Raw genomic sequence first — 19,479 nt, 5'->3', positions numbered from 1 at the left:
AATTCTGAAATTATTAACACAAATTCAGCCAGGAAATATCACAAATATCACACGGATAATGTACGGTTTTCACTTCTGGTCTCATTGCATACTCATGCTTCAAGTCCCCGGAACAAGGTCCTTTATCTTATGTTGTGAACCTATCCTGCTCAAAATGTTGGCATGGAAGATAGCCACAGGCATTCAAATAGCAAAACAAAAACAGTTATCGGTAATTGTGTGCAGATCATAGAAACACCGCACAGCAAAACCGTAGCTCAGAAGAAGTGCACTTGAAACATTCACCAGCCACACTGTTTACAAACAATTTAAAATAATTCTAAAAATCCTAAAAATATGCCAGTAAATTCAGTATGCACAATTATGAATAGTCCAATCATCTCTAAGAAAATTGGACTGTTTTTTTTGTGAAATTGCATTTTCCAGAAAATTATATATCAACTCACTGGAACACTAATGAAAATTAATATCATTTTCCAATACTTGCATTGGAATTTTCTTAGGCACTTGTGTGGGAACATAAGAAAAAACTGTTCAGAGCAGCAGCTGGAAAAAACTGTTCAGAGCAGCAGCTGTGGAACAAGATAACAGTATGAGAACCAAGGACACCTTTTGAAGAACAAAGAACGTCTTGGGGATCTGATTGGATAAGTGTCTGTGTAAACGACTGCAGAGTGTTTTGCAGAATGTTCTGTTAACATGTATAAATAGAGTATTCTTAACAATAAAGTAGACTAACAGCTTTTAACCACATTGTTGTGCTGTTATGTCTCCGACTGCGTTCCTGAAAGTCCAGAGACTTCCCCACACCCTTGTGATTTTGGGACAAGTATATGTAGATATGTATTTCTTTATTGCTGCTACTAAGATTTTTCATTTGTTTATTTTCTGTCCTACTATCTAGAATTGTACTACCAGACATTAAGGTTTAACCTTGCCTATTTTTAAACAAACCGTATGTTGTCAGATACTCTCATAGTATTAAAAATAGGCATCAGAAGTTCATGCTTCTTAGTCTCTAAATAGTATAGATAAAGTATAATAGTAAATCCATTAAGCAGTACTCCAGTCTGTTATGACATTTTTCATTCAAGCAAAATTCTTTCCCAGTTATATTTTTGTATATTCCTAATCGTTATGATTTACTCAACAGTTTGATTAAAAGACAATACAAAAGAAAGCATGAAACCTATTATTAAAATAAGAAAAAAATAAATAAATAAGGTTCCAAAAAGCACTATGTGTAGCCTGTGCAAAAGATGTAGTCTTTTCATATGCATTCATATGTTTTAATGAAGAGAAACTGTTGTTGTAGTGCCTCTCCACTTTCAGGAAGTTGTTTTGTTCTCTTGATTGTGTTGACAACTACTCTGTTGTGTGGAGTGCAGTGGAGTGGAGTGGAGTGGAGTGGAGCAGAGTGGAGCGGAGCACAGTGGAATGGAGTGGAGAGAATCCAGTTACCTTTAGATAAATTGACCTAAGCCACCTTTCAATGGATTTATAGGTTTTGATGAAAGTATATTTCTGTACTGGTGACATGAAAACCCAGTGACAAAGCTCTGTAGCTAATGATATGGGTTGCTTTCTCTGGTAGCTCTGTAGATGTTCTGATTAAAGCACCAGCCAGTCTGCATTTGAACTATGTGGACTGACTTCTTGACCTCAGATTTGCCTCTCATATAAAACTTTACATTTTTCCCTTTCCACTGTACAATATGAATAGGAGAGCTGTGGTTGTCTGAGCAGGAGGTGAGACAAGTCATTCACTTGTCATTCAGCAGAAGAAAACAAGTCACAATTGAATGAAGTTATTGATTTCTTCCCACTTCTTTGCATGGGAGCAGTTATGTAGAGTATACAAATGAGAGAAAACAGAGAACTTTCAGGTTGTTGCTTCTTTACAGATACCACAGGTGGTAAGCCAGCAGCATAAAGAAAGAACTGGTACTTACAGGTGGAGATTGACCACTACTAACTACAATATAGAGGGAAAACTAATCTCTGAATCTGCCTTGTGGCATTATCTTTTCACCCTACTAAGACTTCTTTCTGTTAATATAAAAAGCTCAACATTAAGCATTATGGAGGTTGATCAGACACATTGTCCTTCAGAACAGAGCAAAGAACAGATATTGTTTACTGTTTTGGGATTAACAATTAGATTCATTCAAATGCTGAAAAGTTTGAATAAATGACAGACTGATAGACAATACCAATAATATTTGTAAAATGTTCTATAAAACCTTCTGCAGAGGCAGTCAGATCACTTTATATGTGTTGCCAATCAGTAAGCAAGAGATATTGACAGCTTCTCAACAAGTTATTCAGCTAGTTTGGGTGATAACAACATTGTATCACATAATTACCAAAAAAAAAAAAAACCCACATGGGAACTCCAATCTGATGAGGCAGTATCAGGTCCCACACACAGGGCTCACCACCAGCCAAGAGTATTTCAGATTACTTTGTTCTGGTTCCTATCCCAGCTGAGACTGGTCAGATGGATGTGTGTTAGCTTGCACTGTGACTTCTGAATCACAAGGAAATAAAAATATGTGTTTTTAAAACTGTACTTTGTTGTCCTGAGCATTTCCTGAACGTGAGTCAGACAACTGGATGTGAAAATAGGCCTCCTGAGGAGTCACTGGGGGTTATTCTTGTTCTCCAGCAACAAAGTTGATCTAGTGAGCTTCATGGTTTACTCTCCTTTCTCTGGTTTAGTCTCCACAGAGCTTTTATAATGAACTTTGGATCGAAAGAGATTCCCAGTTCCATGCTGTATGCATGCTACATTAGCCTTTTGCAAGAGAAAAGAGTTATTTTCTATTCCTCTCTCTGACACTATGATAGAAAAACTACCACAATATCAAAAGCACAGAGACTTCTGCAAGGGGTGTACTTTCAGGACTACATTTTGGATATGTCTGTCCTGGAAATGCCTTGCACAATTGAACATTAGTAGATATTAGTAAAGGGTCAAGCACGAGGTACAAACAAAATCACATTACAGAGAATTATGTTCCCTCTGCTGTAGCAGAGAATACAAGAAAGTTGTAGTATTGCTTCCACTTAAGCAAACTTTGTCACACATATATTGTTCTTTCCAAGAAGACAAACTGCCTGTGGAAAATCTTCCAAAACTTTTATATAAATCCCTTACAGCCTATGCATATTAAGAAGGGAAGGGAAGGGAAGGGAAGGGAAGGGAAGGGAAGGGAAGGGAAGGGAAATCATATCATTGAAAGAAAGAAAGAGAGAGGCTACAAGTAATTCTATCTCTGTTGAACCTGAAATAAAAACCAAATAACTGAGAAGAATTCAATAGCTTTCAAGAGCATTTCTCTATTTTCTTCAGCTAAATTAAAATGAACTCATGTGCTCAACTGTGCTTAAGCAAAAAATAGTTACCATGGTTACAGTGAATTTTTTCTAAATGTTGCAGAGTGTATGAAATAATCAGCCAAAATGACTATGCATAAACTGAAGGCAGCTGGGCAAGCCTTTTAAAAATATCAAGTAAACAGAAAAAAACAACAATAACAAAAACAACAACAAAAAAAAAACTCAGTAAAGATAATTCCTCAAGATTTATGCCATTTTCTTTATTACATTGTGAATAAAAAGATGGTAAAAGAGAAAGAGAATGAAAGTAAATACTTTAAAAATCATTCCTTTAACATTTGTAATGCTGGCTACAAAGAAGCTGACTACCAGACAATAAACAGGTAAGGAGATTATTCTCCTTACCATCATTCTAAGACATTTATATTATATTCTCCTCTATTTATATTATATTCTCCTTACTATCATTCTAAGACATCATTAAATTGAACTGCTTTTTATAGAAACTGCTCTTTGAGACATGTAAGAAATATTATTAATCAAAGAAAGTATACTGAGTCACAGATAAAGAAAGCACGAAATGGATGGACTGTATTTTATAGGCAATCCCTGACATGATGTTGAAGCCAGGCTTTTTAGTCCATGGATGCTCTTTCCCCTCTCCGTTAAGTAAAATAGCATCTGCGTCCTGGCAGAAGAGTGGATATTACTCACAAGAATAAAACACTGCAAACAAGTCTGGCTAAGTTAAGAGGAACCTGCCCTCTGTTTCTACCTTTTGCTCTTCTTCTTGGTTCATGTCTTACATAAAATTTTGTCTTTTGTGAAGGAATAATGCATGCAAGGATGCAATTTGTCTGAAGGGATCAGTCAACTGAAAGCAAGATTATCACTAAATAAGCTTACTACTATCTTACTCAATTTACTACCACCACTACCCCTCCCACTGTGGCATAAATAGAGATGAACAGGATTGAAAGGGTTCATGGTTTGCCTTGTAAAGAAAGAGTAGGAGCCTGGCAGAAGCCTCTCTGGCTCTGATAATCATCAGGACATGGCAGGAACTAGTACTGATAGTGCCTGTTCACATGCTGGGTCTCATTCTGGTTGCAGTATGATTTCTCTTGCTCTGGAAATCTTTAAGGATGCGGTCCAACAAATTACTCTGAAAAAATGAAGTCTGACTGACTGACGAGGAAACCCATCATGAGCAATTAAAGATAGTACAAAGACAACAATACTGCATCAGAGTCCATATATTAGATAGGCATAATTAACTTCGAGTTACAATATGTCATGACAGAGTAATGAAGATTCCATAATGTTACATAATTGCTTTTATCAAATATTTAGATGCTATCATAGCTGCATTTCTGTGAATTCTGCTATGTAAATGAAGCAAAGAAAGTACAAATCAGTGAGATATTATTATTTTAGAACTGGGACTGGCCAAAGCCTTGGGAAAGAAAGATAATTGATGAAGGAAACTCCTCAACCTAAGCCCTGGATCAACAACTGAACACAGATTTAAGAAAAATAGAGTAAGAAACATAGACACAAGGTCTTTCAGAGTCCCACCTTACCTATCATCCTGTTTAAACTTACTAAAATTAGATTTTATAACCCAGGAATCAAAAAAATTTAACATCTTCAAAACATCTGAATGTAAAATTGGAGAAAAATCTGACTGTTATAAGGACAGTAGAAGTAGAAGTAAAGCAGCTCTAGTTACTAGTTGAACACTTAAACATTTTCATTTAAAAATGTGAGTTAAAGAAGACAGTGCCTAGTTGTTTCAAAGATATAGTGTATTTCAAAGAAACAGTAGAGTGTAGAGATGTTTGTGACAGAATTTTCCTTAGAGCTGGGACTGCTATTTTTTTTATTTCCACCTTGTTATTATAGTAAAGAGGCTACCAGCAAAACCAAAGATGTTAAACATTACTATTTCTGATCATTTCTGTTTTCCCTCTCTGTTAATTCTGTGGGGATTGAAATGTCTTAATAAATAAAGCATATTCCAACTGGGAAACTCTGACCTTAGAAAAACAAAGGCCATAGCCTGGCCAGTTAGCTGAATCCCCCTACAGGATGTTATTTCTGCATGAAGTTATAATTGGGAGCCTCAGTCATAATCATCTAACTTACATTTTAAAGGTGCAGTGTTTGTGTTCTTGATGGCCTAAAGCACTACTCCAAAAACTTAGCTTCAACAAGAAAGAAATCTTACATTTTGCCCTTTTTGGTAGTTCATGTTACTGTCTGGCCTCACAAAATGTGTGGAAAATTTAGTCAAATACTTAATTAATCTATAGAACTTGCTCAGCATTGTTTTATTTATGGTGATGCATGAGCAGCCTAAAAAGCATGACTGCACTTATTATAAAATAAGCTGGTTTAATCTGGCTAGCCAAATTGGCAGAAAAGCTGAGTTTGTGCAAATCATAGCTTTAAATTATATAGTCCATGAATGGTTGTAAAATTCTGTTTGTTTTGCAAGGAAAACTGTGGGAAAACAAATCAAAAGACCCCAGTAACATGTCTGGAAAAATCCTCAGTAACCAATGAAAGGATGAGCTGACACTGCTTTCACTCCCAAGAACTTAACTTCAGTATCTAGAATAAAGGAGAGCAGGATGGATGGAGCAAGCTTTGTGACTGCCATTCTGTTACAGGGTGCTGAAATCCATTCAAAGCCCCTTCTTTTTCGTGATCTTAACCAAATCAAGACAGAAAGTCTTGGTTTATTGCTCCTACCCCTGAACCAACTTCAAAAATATTTCAAATGTGGGGCTTTTATTCCTCACTTCTTTTCCCTTCCCACTTACTGTTGCTTCCCTCCTGTTGTTTGCTGAGAGCCTTACTCCAGCAGCGCTGTGTGCTCTGCAGCACCACTGTGACTTGATGAGCAGAAAGACAAAGAGCAATACTTTCAGCAGCCTAACAGTGAAGAGAGTTTGACAAATATTTGAATAGCTCAATTTACATATTGTTTTTCTATAGCAGCGTTGCAGCCAGAATGGGCCTGAAAGACAAGCTTAGCTACCTTGCTATCAAGTTTTAAAATATTACAGCTCTCAGTTGTTCATACTGCACCTTCTCCAGGTTACTTTCACCACACCAGGGATGGCTGATGAACCATGCATCCTCATCTTTGCCTCCCATCTTCATTTAAAGTGATTATATTAGAAGTTTAGATACCAGGCTGTGACGTGGGGAAGTAGTAATGAATCAGCTTGCACTGACATCTGCCTCAAGCAGAGTGACAGGTGAGACAACCAGGGACGGAAACCCCTTTGACTGCCACAGAGAATAGTAGAGATAATCTGTGAAAGCACCTTTTCTCTTTATTTTTGTAGGCACTTCTATTTTTCTGTTGTTTCCAAGTGTACATTTAACCCCAGTTAGTTTATTTTATTTTTTTTTTAATTTAATATTTCATAAAAGACTGACATTTTTTTTGTTTTTCCATATTATAATTCTTTACAATTGAAGGAAATGAAATTAAAGACATGATTAAAGCCCTGATGAATATTTTGCATTTAAATGTAGATCATTTTCTCCACAATTTTTTCCCTTTGTTCTAGAAGGCTGTGAAGACTTTAGCAGTGGCTGTTTGCTGCAAAAATGCAGACATGTTGATCTCAACATTTAATTACATACACTTTCCTGAACTCTTTGTTAAAGAGCTCAGTAACAGATGCCACACCATTGTTTTTTGTACTTGAGTCCAATACTGAGTGTATTTGAAGATGTCACTGCACATTCCCCAACAAATCCCTACTAGCTCCACAGGTAGCATCCCATTCTGATGAGAATGAATAGCAGTGATTTAAAAACAAAAATCTCAGTAATCTAGAATGCAATTAAAGAATGAGAGAGATATTAGAGTTCAAAGCACAGCTTAAAAAATGTTTTCCAGAAAAGTATTTTCTTCTATCTTATTAGGAGGCAAATGTATGTTTTTTCCTATAATTACTATGCAAGATGTTCTTGTTTGGTCCCTTAAGGTACCTCATTTAAAGCCATACTTCCTCAATAATATGTGTGCAGTTTTACTCAATATGTTACCTCACTTATTTGAAATATATATATATCAATAATGTAGTGCTTGTGCCTGTCATTAGTCTGCAGAGAGCAGAGCGGGGCATGCCAGAACTGTATTGTGTTGACCTGGCTTGCCTGCACTCTTGTAATTATTACCAACAGGATCTTGACATTTTAGGTTAATAACTAAATTTCACCTAGCTCACTGAAACAGAAAACTAGCACATTCTGCCACATACGATTTTAACAGGAAATCACAGAAAGAAGTAGAGCATTGATTTCAGTACAAATGAGTATGTTCTGAATGTTCTGTCCACAAAAAAAAGATTTTTCTCATTCCAAAATGGGACATTTTAACTTTAAATACCACGGATGTATGGAAAACTGATGACTGTAGTGCTGATTGACATTACTTCCTGAATTTCAATAGATTCCCTTGCATGTTAGTAACATAGTTCCGTGATGGAAATTGGTATGTTGGGTTTTGGGCTGAACTTGACAGTTTTGAAGACCTTTTTCAAGCTAAATAATTCTGTGATCCTACACATATAAACATAGTGTCTTGGATTGAGATAAGTAACACGGAAACTAAAACTGCAAGAAAAATAAAACTAGTTCACAGTTTTACCACAACAGACGTCTAGGCCATGAAGTCAAAAAGTCAGTAATGAGCTGAAGGACATAGTAATTAGGAGCCCATTAAAAAAAAAAAAAAAAAAAAAAAAAAAAAAAAAAAAAAAAAGTTTTTCTCAGGAAATACGAGTAGAAATAGTTTTAATTGCCCTTGAGTCTTGAAAAAGTTATTCTGTACATTCTGACACCAAGAGCTAATTTACATTGGCAGACTGAAATGTGGTTTTGTCAGGTCTCTTTTTCTTGATCTGTTTTCCCTCCTTTCCAAATGTTTTCATTTACCTTTCACTCTCCTGAGCTTCTGGAACATATTTCCAAGCTTTTGGCTGTTGCTGGTATTGTGTTGTACAAGCTTTGCTTAGATAAGAGAAGGAATGGGATGTGCTCTGTGACCACTCACCTGGAACATAACAAACATGAATTTGAGCAAAATACCTTCAAGCTCTCATCTGTCATCTCCTTTTTTTCTGAGCAGGAGGCTGCTTTGGGATATGGCACTTGTTGAGGTTCCTCTAGTCCTTCCACATAACTTCAGATATGAGCATTTGGCTTTATAACAGCCTGCAAAAGCAAATAGCCACTTGAGGTAAAATGTTTGTTTATTGTGACATTTTCAGTATAGTATACTGTTTCAGTATACATAAGCTTTAAATAAAGTGCTGTTTCATTGGAAGCATTCTGGAGATTCAGAATTGCTCTGTTCTTTTTTTTAGTATTGATTGTTCTTGTACAGAAAAACTAGATGATGAACATAATCACTTCATATTACATTCTCTAACCTGTTTTTGGCTCTGTAATCAATGTATATAAAACTAATTTGAATATGATTACGGTCACACATGAGACTCACTGCTCCTTCAGACTTAAGGATATTACTATTCTACTGGAATAAGCAATACTGTAATCTGGTTTCCCATTTTCAAGTGCAGCACAGTTGTCATAAAGGATTTGTTATCACTGCAGTTCATAATTTTCTTCCTGGTCAATGTGCAGTATGATTGGTGCCTTTACTGTCTGTTCTACTTGGTTGCTCCCTGGTAATTATTTTACATGTAGATTTACATGATAAAAGCATCATTTTCTGTTAAAATGGGTAATAAATAAATTAGCCCAGGTGAGTAAATTGAAACAATTTCCTATATAACAAAAGCTGATGCTTTTATAAATTAGATATTAAACCGCAGCCAGAATTTTAAGATACTTCTAAGTGAAACAATAAATGTTAAAGCTAATCCTGCAATAAAGGAGTAAAGAATTTAAATGTCAGTAAGCAGAAAGACATTTTAAAAGTTCACCAACTTAACAGGGAAACAAGAATTGTGGAGAATGAACAGGTAAATCACACAAAAAATTAAATGGATTTTAGAAACATTGTAAAAGTACATGGCATATAGACCTAAGTTTCTCAGGCTGCCATGAAAAATATCCTTTATTATATGCCTATAAACTTTTCTATCTCGGAACAGAACGGAATGGAACAGAGCACTCTGATGTAAGAGATGAATTTTTCTTTACCTTCAGCTCTGTGAAGATATATAAAGCAGCAGATCTTCAGAAGACTTACCCAGATAAGAAAATGAAGTGTCTACCTAAAAAAAATAACTGTATGTAAAGTGAATATGTGTCCCATCTCTTAGAAGTACTGTGGACAGTCAGATATAAATTATTACGAAAAATGGAAGACACCAATTCAAAAATCTCGAGTGTTTACATTCTTCAACTGGATCTACAAATGCTCTTGCCTTCCTCATTTTCATTGCTATTAATCTGAATTAAAGCACAAAGTTTGTACTGATTTTACTGAGCTTCCAACAGGCAAGGGCATAAGGATGAAATCTGGTTGTGAGAGCAGGATCACGGTGCCAGCTCTGCCGCAGCCAGCCCTGACCTCCTCCCTGAGTCATTTTGCCATGGCCTGTCTTTCGACAGTTCCAGCCCCTAAACAGAAGACAGAAGGGAAGCACTGAAATGTCCTCAGCTCCAGAGACCCCCCCAGTTAAATCTTCCCCACAAAAATGACAGTCAGCTTTTTAGGAGATTTTTCTCTTTCCAATAAAATTATCCCCAAATGGTCACACAGGTGTCATATTTTCCTAATGTTTTGGACGGAGCTTCTGGGCTTATACATATATTCTACATCACAGGGATTTTTTTCTGGAAGAAGTGTGCTGGAGTGAAGAGGTTCTTTGCTTTGCTTTGCTTTGTTTTTTAATTGTTTTGTTATTGTTGTTTCTTTTTCCCACCAGATTTCAGACATGAAGTTTTCAAATATCATCTATTGCTGCAGTCAATTCATTTGCTTTAGACTGTCATGATAAGGCCCTGTTACCTGCTTGAAGTCATGCATTAAGACTGGCCTTGTTGCTAGAAATGTAGTCTTTGACAATCTGCAATTTTCCACTGTTACAGTAGCTGACCACCATTTCCCTTTAGCACTCATTTAGAGAAAGTGCTTTTTAAAGACATTCTTATTGTCAGAGCATGGCCACTTAAGTTTCAGATGACATTTCCAAATGATATCATTTATTCTTTTAATAGCCCTCTGGTTGTAGATTGCTTGTGAGCAAAAACACTTTGCTTTTCTTTCTCTGTTCACCTTGATGAGAGTTGTAACTCTTGGAGAATTCTTTCTCCTAAAATACAGAGATTTTAGAATTACTTTCTCTTGTATCTTTAAAGTAAACCAATCTCTCTGGATAGTGCTTTAGCATGCAATTGCTAGTTAGTGCAAAGTAAGCATGTACAACCTATTGAGTTAATTGGCACTCTGTGTCTTTCTGTGCACATCTCCTATTTCTCATTATTTCTTGAGAATATTTTTAAACAAAATCCTTTGGGAGATCTTTGCTTTCAGCTGTTTGAAAGTCAAGACTGTACATTCATTTCTGTTGACACTTTCTTCATTGTCCTACTCAAATAACGTACTGAAGATTACAAAAATCTTATTTTGATAGGGGATTTGGGATTTTTAGAAAACATTCTTGTCCCAGGTAGTGCTTTAAATAAAACAATTAAAGAAATGGATAGAATGTGTTTCTAAGCAGGAGTTTTATACCAGATTTATGAAAGACTTTTTCCTACCTCTTTTCCCTAAGGGAAATGACTCTCAGACACAACATGTGAATCAAACAGCAGCCATGTTGCTGGATTACTTTCCATTCTCATTCTCAGGAGCAAGCTTACAGGCATTCTAAGGCAAGCCCTGTGTCAGGGCTCCCATCTCTAGTGAACAGCTCTCTCTTCTTGTGCATATCTTTGTGTATCTGACAGAAGTTCTGGGGAATTTTCAAATTAAGTGTCTAGTAGCTCTTGTTACTAGGTACAGGTTACAATTTTCAGTCCTGGAGACACATTACGGTTGTCTCTCTATTTTTAATAGGTCTTTAGCAATGTACACTATTGTGGATTTAAGCCAGCAAGGCACTCTTTTTGCTTGCTTCACCCCTCTCCCAAATGGTGAGCTATCCTGAGAGCCAGGATCAAAAATTATTTCTTTATCACATCAAAGAAAGCTAACTAAGCTGGTCATGAGAACAGTGAAGGTATCTTTCCCCAGTAGAAAGCCTGTCCACTTTGAATGGACACAGTGCAGACTACCTTTGTTAGGGGACAGGTCAGAGGCTGCTTGCTGCCAGGAACCTGCATTGCACTGCCTCATCCTTAGTGTTAAAAGTCTTCCACCATAGGCTGCAGTATTTATAGAATGATAAAATAAAAGCATAGAATCATTGAACAGCTTGGATTGAAAGAGACCTTTTAAAGATAATGTAGTTTCAAAACCTCTGCAGGGTTGCCACCCATCAGGTCAGGCTGCCCAGGGCCCCATCCATTCTGGGAGCCTTGAACACCTCCAGAGATGTAGGATGAGCCGACAGTAAGATGAATTGAGAACTGGCTGACTAGCAGAGATCAGATAGTTGTGACCAGTGGCACAGAGTCTGGTTGGAGGCCAGTAGCGTGTATTGGGTTTCAGTCTTGTTCAAAATCTTCATCAGCTACCTGGATGAAGGGATAGAGTGCATCCTTTGCAAGTTTGCTGATAATATGAAGCTGGAAAGAGTGCCTGATGGCTGTTCAGCCATTCATTAAGACCTGGACTGGCTTTATGAGGTTCAGCAAGGACAAGAGGAAAGTCCTACACCTGAGAAGAAGTAGCTGTACACATTAACACAAGTTAGGGGATGACCTGCTGGAGAGGAGCTCTAAAGGAAAGGATCTGGGTGTCCTGATGAACAACAAGCAGATCATGAGCTAGCAGTATGCCAATGGTATCCTGGGATGCATTTAAAGAGAGCATAGCCAGCAGATGGAGAGAAGAGATCTTCCCCCTCTACTCTGCCCAGGTGAGTCCACAGCTGGAGACATATCGTGTCCAGTTCTGGGCTCCCCAGTTCAAGACAGATGGGGAATTTCTGTAGTGTCCTGTGGAAGGCCACAGACAATGTTAGGGTCCTGAAGCCTCTCCTTCGTGGGAGAAGCTTGAAAGACTTTGGACTGTTCAGTCTGGAGAAGAGAACACTGCCTGGGGATTTCATCAGGGCTTATAAATATCTAAAAGGTGGGAGTCCAGTGGATAGGGTCAAGCTCTTTTCAACTGTGCCCAGTGATAGAAAAAGGGCAATAGGCACAGACTGGAACATGGGAAATTCCATCTGAACATGAGGAACAATTTCTTTACTTTGAAGGTGACAGAGAACTGGAACAAACTTCTCAGAGAGGTTGTGGAATGTCATATCCTGGAGATATTAAAAACTCATCTGGATGCTTTCCTTTGTAAGTTACTCTAGGGAACCTACTTTACCCCTGCTTTAGAGGAATTGGACTAGGTGATCTCCTGAGGTCCCTTCCAACCCCTACGTTTCTGATTCTGTAATTCTACCACTACCAAGTGTATAAAAAGTCACACTCCCTCCTGCTTATAAGCTCTCTTTAAGTACTGGAAATCTTCAAGGAGGTCTCTCCAAAGCCTTTTCTCCTCCAGGTTGAACAGGCCCACCTTCCTCAGCCTTTCTTTATAGGAGAGATATTCCAGCCTTTTACTCATCTTCATGGCTCTTCTCTGGACCTATTCCAACAGTTCTGCATCTGCCTTGTTGAATCTCACTAAATTCTCATGGGTTCTCTTTTCAAGCTTGTTCAGGTCCCTTTGGATTGCAACCCTTCCTCCTTGTTATATCAACTGTGCTCCTCCAGAGGACACCACTTATTACTGCTCTCCATCTGGATATTGAACCATTGACAACATACCTCTGGCTCTGACCGTCTGACCAATTTCTTATTCACTGAACAGTCCAGCCTTCAAATCCATACCTCTCCAATTTAGAGATTTTAGTATGTTGTGTGTGTTAAAGGCCTTGCACAAGTACAAGGTAGGCAATATCAGTTGCCCTTTCTTTGTCCACTTTCATCACTTCATCTTCTCTTATATAGATTGGTCAGGCAAGATCTGCCTTTGGTGAAGCTGTGCTGGCTGTTTAGGATCATCTCTTCATCTTGTATCATTTTAACATAGTTTCCAGGAGGATCTGTTCCATGATCTTCCAAGGCATAGAGGTGAGTCTCACAGGATTGTAGTATCTCAGATCTTCCTTTCAATCTTACTTAAATATGGGAGTGAATTTGCTATTATGTCCTGATTCTTCTCACACCGAAGCTCAGTATGGCTTAGTAGTATACTTAATGCAATTAGAACGAGGTCCAGAATCTTAGCAACTGTAAATTCCATCAGGTAGACAGATTGTTTTATGGTGTATGAATTATCCATCCAAATGTACATTGGTCCCTTTGAACAGTTTTAGTCCCTTAACTATATTTAGTTACGAAGTTAACATAGCAAAGTTCACCTCACCTAAATTCAGAATTCACCCTATATTCTCATTATCAGAAATAGGAAGAAAACATGGGGGACAGAAGATTGACGTTGGCAGATGTATTAACCTCCTTGAAAATTTAATTTGAACTGCTTGTGTACATAACTGCTTGTGTACATAACCTTCTGTTTCTTCTGTGCTATGCTGCTTTCTCATTTTTCAAAGCCTTGTCTAAATTACTTTTTATGAGTAGCTGGAGGGAAAGCTTATAATGACTCTCATCTTAGAATAGCGCTACCCTTTAAAGCAAATCACAATATTCACAGCACTCTTTTCTGAGCTAACGAAACAGAAGAACTTAGAAATTCCTCAGGAACAGTGGCTGTAGCCCACTAGTTCAGTTCCTCCCTAAGATTCAGGCTACCAAACATTTACTAATGTGACAGAGAACTCTATTCTGTGAGTAAAATGTTAGTCAGCAGGTACCTGGGCAGGAGCACTCAGATCTGCCTGACTGTAACACAGGTAGATTGCCTTTTTGTAACACAAGTAGAGCATAGAATTAGAACCTCCAGATGAACCATTAGGATTTGGCAATTGCCCTTTCGTTCCTCCTCTTTGCCATACACATCTCTTTGTAAGTTTTCTGACTGATCCAGCTCTGACACAGCAGTTCTCCAATTGTAAAAAGTTTGAAGAACTGAAACTTGCAAGGCTGACATACCTTGAAAGAAGTTTTCTGGTCTGGAGGTCCACACAGTCCTTCAGACACGTACCATACCATTCTATGTGGGAAAGGATAGCAGTTTCCCGTCTTACTGATGTTACAGAAAATATATACGTTCAGAAAAAGGCCAACACAACCATTAGAGATCCAAATCTGGACTCAGCAATCAGTGAATAAAACATTACATGTATACTATGTAGTTTTTATGAGAGTTAGTACAGAACTGAAGCAGGTCTTTGAGTAAAGCATGCATTTATATACCAGTGCAATAGGAATAATATCCTCTTTTTTCCAATAAGAAGTTGCTAGTATTACTGTACAATGGTCATACTTCACATAAATTAATCACATTTCAGCCCTAGTAAGCTCCCTCTGCCATCCTGCTGCTGAGAAAGCAGCAAGAAGTGCATTCAAAGCAGTGGAAACTCAGTGAGGATGCAGTGAACGTAGCCTGTGTATGTAAGGAGCAGTGAGGCTTCTGGGCAGCCTAGCATATCTGAATTCAGGCTGTGCTCACTGCCAGTCCTCCTTCCAGGACAGCAGGTGGAGGTGAGTCCTCTGTATTTAAAATGGCAGGAGACACACATGACAAAGGCATCCCCTACAAATTCTCACATAGCACACGTTTCTTCATTGAACTACTTAACATGGTTAACAAGCTTTCCTAACAACTGAAGACAGGATGAGAGACAGACTTTTTAATTTGCTCTCAGATATCTTCAGAAGATACCTCTCAAAACAATGCTGAATAAATATGTAAGCACAGACACTAACACTGAAAAAAATTTCCATCACAAAAAGCTTGCAAACTTCATAGCTCAGGAGAAGTGTCAGAGGAAAGGGACAATGCAAGTAAGCAGAGAAAACAGAATAGCAGCTCACCAGTATGATGTTATTTTTTTCTGAGATTCTTTCTTTTTGGTCCCTCTCACCAGGCAAGAGCATGTGACCATAAATTCAACTTTGAGCTTTTAGCATTCCTTGCATTACTCTTGTTGGGGTGGAAGAAGAAAAAGGGAAGGTTGCTGCTTTCCTTCTTGACTTTTCTCCACTGACATTAATACTATTTCCTTCATTTGGAATTGCCTGGAGAGCATATCCAAATAGCTGGCAGCCCACCAACGGAGGGACATAAAGATGATCTATTAAAAAACAGAATGGAGAAGGAGTCATACAAAAAGTGAGGTTAAACACAATGCTGCATGGTGTTTGCAATAAACACAGAATATGAAATCAGTACAGAATGTAAGGTCATTGTTGACCTCAGCTGATAATATAGGTATCTTGATGAAATAATATTAGGAACCATTATCAGTACAAAGGAAGAGTAACTATCATGCAGAAATTAATACTTGACCTCAAAGTCGGGGTGATAGAGACAGGTATGGTGAATTCATACAAGTTGCAAAATTATGAACATATTAAAAAAAAAAAAAAAAAAAAGGGGGCAAGAATTTATCCTATAAGTTCACAGATGATTGTTTGGAAAAGAAATAAAGCATTTTAGCTTGTGTTAGACTTCTCTATTATATCATTAGTGTGATATAGCCACAAAACAAAGCAAGCACTCTCTGAGGATACATCAGGAAATATATTTCCTAAGAGAAGTATTAATGCCATTGTAGCAGAAATTGGCTGCACTTCTTTAATTTTGTGTACGGTGTCAGTCATGAAAGAGAAGATTAATTCAAGTTAGGAAAGATACAGGGAAGTGCCACTGGGATGCAACCAAGACAAAATAAGTCTGACCTGCAGGGTAGAGTAAAGGCTGAGAGAAGAAAAGTGGTCTATAAATACACAGAATGGGTAACTACAAGTGAAAGTGAATAACTATCTGAAAGGAAGGATAAAGCTGGCATCAAGAAATTGATAAAACTGCCATAGATGACTGTAAATTCACAGCAGAAAGGAGGTTGCAAAATTTCATGGAGTGCTGTGTATAAGAACGATCTTTGGTATCAGTAGAAATAATATGAAATGAAATGTGAGTCGGAGATAGCCAGGGCAGTGCAGGAAAGAAGAGTGGGTAACTTCCTGTACTAGCTAACTGTAACTAGCTAGCTGTAACTAGCTAACTGTAACTAGTGGTGTTCCTCAGGAGTCAGTGCTGGGTCCGGTCTTGTTCAACATCTTCATCAATGACCTTGATGAGGGGATAGTGGCCACCCTCAGCAAGTTTGCTGATGATACGAAGTTGGGAGGATTGGCTGACACACCTGAAGGCCGTGCTGCCATTCAGCAAGACCTGGACAGGCTGGAGAGCTGGGCAGAAAAACACCAGATGAGGTTTAACAAAAGCAAGTGTAGAGTCTTGCATCTGGGGAGGAATAATTGCATGCACCAGTACAGGTTGGGGGATGAGCTGCTGGAGGGGAGCTCTGCGGAGAGGAACCTGGGTGTCCTGGTGGACGACAGGTTGGCCATGAGCCAGCAGTGTGCCCTTGTGGCCAAGAGGGCCAATGGCATCCTGGGGTGCATTAAAAAGAGCGTGGCCAGCAGGTCGAGGGAGGTGATCCTTCCCCTCTACTCTGCCCTGGTAAGGCCTCATGTGGAGCACTGCATCCAGTTCTGGGCTCCCCAGTACAAAAAAGACAGGGATCTCTTGGAAAGAGTCCAGCGGAGGGCCACAAAGATGGTGAAGGGCCTGGAGCATCTCTCCTATGAGGAAAGGCTGAGTGAACTGGGTCTGTTCAGCCTTGAGAAAAGAAGACTGAGAGGGGACCTGATCCAGGTCTATAAATATCTAAGGTGTGGGGGGCAGAATGGCGAGGATGGACTCTTTTCAGTGGTGAGTGGAGACAGGACAAGGGGAAACGGCCGGAAACTGCAGCATAGGAAGTTCTGCACAAATGTGCGCAAGAACTTCTTTACAGTGAGGTGACGGAGCACTGGAACAGGCTGCCCAGGGAGGTGGTGGAGTCTCCTTCTGTGGAGATGTTCAAGACCTGCCTGGATGCCTACCTGTGCGACCTGCTGTAGGGAACCTGCTTTGGCAGGGGGGTTGGACTCGATGATCTCTGGAGGTCCCTTCCAATCCCTACAGTTCTGTGATTCTGTGATTCCATTAAACAAAATTTGTAAATTCCTTTTGAAATAGTAGTGTGGAAAAATACTATAAACTATTAAGAAAGAGCCTCTGAAGACCATCTAGGCCAATTGCTACAAAATTATTTCAGTTATCGAGCCAGCCATGCTGACAAAGCAAACTCACTATTAGAAATTATATCAATGCTTCCTAGAAAAAAATAGCAAAATCTTAGCTCTAAGAAAATGAATTAACACTTTTACTACTCAGAGCAGCTATTTTTAAGAGGAATAGTTCAAGTTACGTTCCAAAATACATAGATGAAAAACCAATTTCCGCTGGTCATCTTCCTTTCCTACACTGTGCCACTGTTTGTCAGTATTATTACTCAGCAGGCACCAGTGCTAGCCTCAGCTTTTCACAAGACTGAAGATGAGATATGCAATCAAGTGCATCCGCTATCAATACAAGCTGGGGGATGTAAGTATAGAGCACAGCCCTGCTAAAAAGAACTTGGGGGTACTGGTGGATGGCAAGCTGGACATGAGCCAGCAATGTGCCCTTGCAGTCCAGAAAGTCAACCAGATCCTGGGCTGCATGAAAAGAAGCATGGCCAGCAGGGCGAGGGAGGTGATCCTGTCCCTCTATTCTGTGCTGGTGAAGCCTCACCTGGAGTATTGCATCCAGAGGTGGATTCTCAGTACAGGAGAAACATGGACCTGTTGGAGCACACCCAGAGGAGGGCCAAAAATTGCTCCAAGGGGGTGGAACACCTCTTCTACAAGAATAGAATGAAACAGAGGGGGCTGTTAGCCTGGAGAAGGCTCTAGAGAGACCTGAGGGTGGCCTTTCTGTATCAAAAAGGAGGCTGTAAGAAGGAAGATAACAAATTCTTTAGCAAAGTTTGTTGTGACCGTATAAGGGGAAGTGGCTTCTAACTAAAAAATTTAGATTGGATATACAGAAGTTTATTACTGAATGAATGAATATATTACTCAGAAAGGTGGTGGCTTCATTGTCCTCTGGAGACATTCCGGGTCAGGAGGGAGAGGGATCTAAGCAACCTGGTATCTATCTGTATGTGTATCTTTTCATTCCTCAATTACATTTAAGGTTTCCTTCTAACTCAAACATTTCTATGACTCTACATTGCTACATAACTTATTTGTGATCCAGGACCTAGTTTCAGCCAGTACTTTCCCAGGAGTCAAGATTGGTACTTTATAATAATTTTAACCTGATTCAGTAACACTCATCATCACCCAAAAGAAGCTTTAAAAATTCTTCAAAGTAACATGCAGAGGGGAAGAGGGAGACTCATATATTTCTTGGATAAAATCAATAATACACTGTGGCAAGATAATTTTCTCTTCACAGAGGAAATAAAAAAAGATTTACCCAATTATTTCACAATGCTTTTCCTTTTCTGATTATTTGATTGTTCTGAGTTATCTTAAAAACAGGATTGTTGGCTGGTGGAAAAGCAGTGAGAATATGTAGAAGTTATCATATCAGTGCTGATTATAATATCAGTGTTGATTATTCTTTGAAATCAAGCTCAGGATTTTTATGTATTGCATTTCCACAGTTCACTCATCATTCCTACAGTGCAATTGTCAAGGATGAGTTGGCTCAAGCTAAAAAAGATTTAAAAAACTAAGATTTGTTCCAAATTTTCCAAAGCTAGTGGCTTAAAACAAAAGTCTGTCACTTAACACAAAGGCAGAAAGGCTCTTCAATGGCATCTCTAGTTAAACTAATTTCCAAAAATAACTGCACTTGCTACATTCTCAAGAAGCTGAAAGTAGGTCAACTCAGAGCATGTTAGTTTTAGTAATCTATTGGGTTTTTTTTGTTTGTTTGTTGTTTTTTGTTTTTTGTTTTTTTGTTTTTTT

The sequence above is a fragment of the Lagopus leucura genome, unplaced genomic scaffold (assembly GCF_019238085.1).
Source record: "Lagopus leucura isolate 7727_CA_CO unplaced genomic scaffold, USGS_WTPT01 Super-Scaffold_100014, whole genome shotgun sequence".
Lineage (NCBI taxonomy): Eukaryota > Metazoa > Chordata > Aves > Galliformes > Phasianidae > Lagopus > Lagopus leucura.
Note: the sequence above shows the minus strand (reverse complement) of the source record.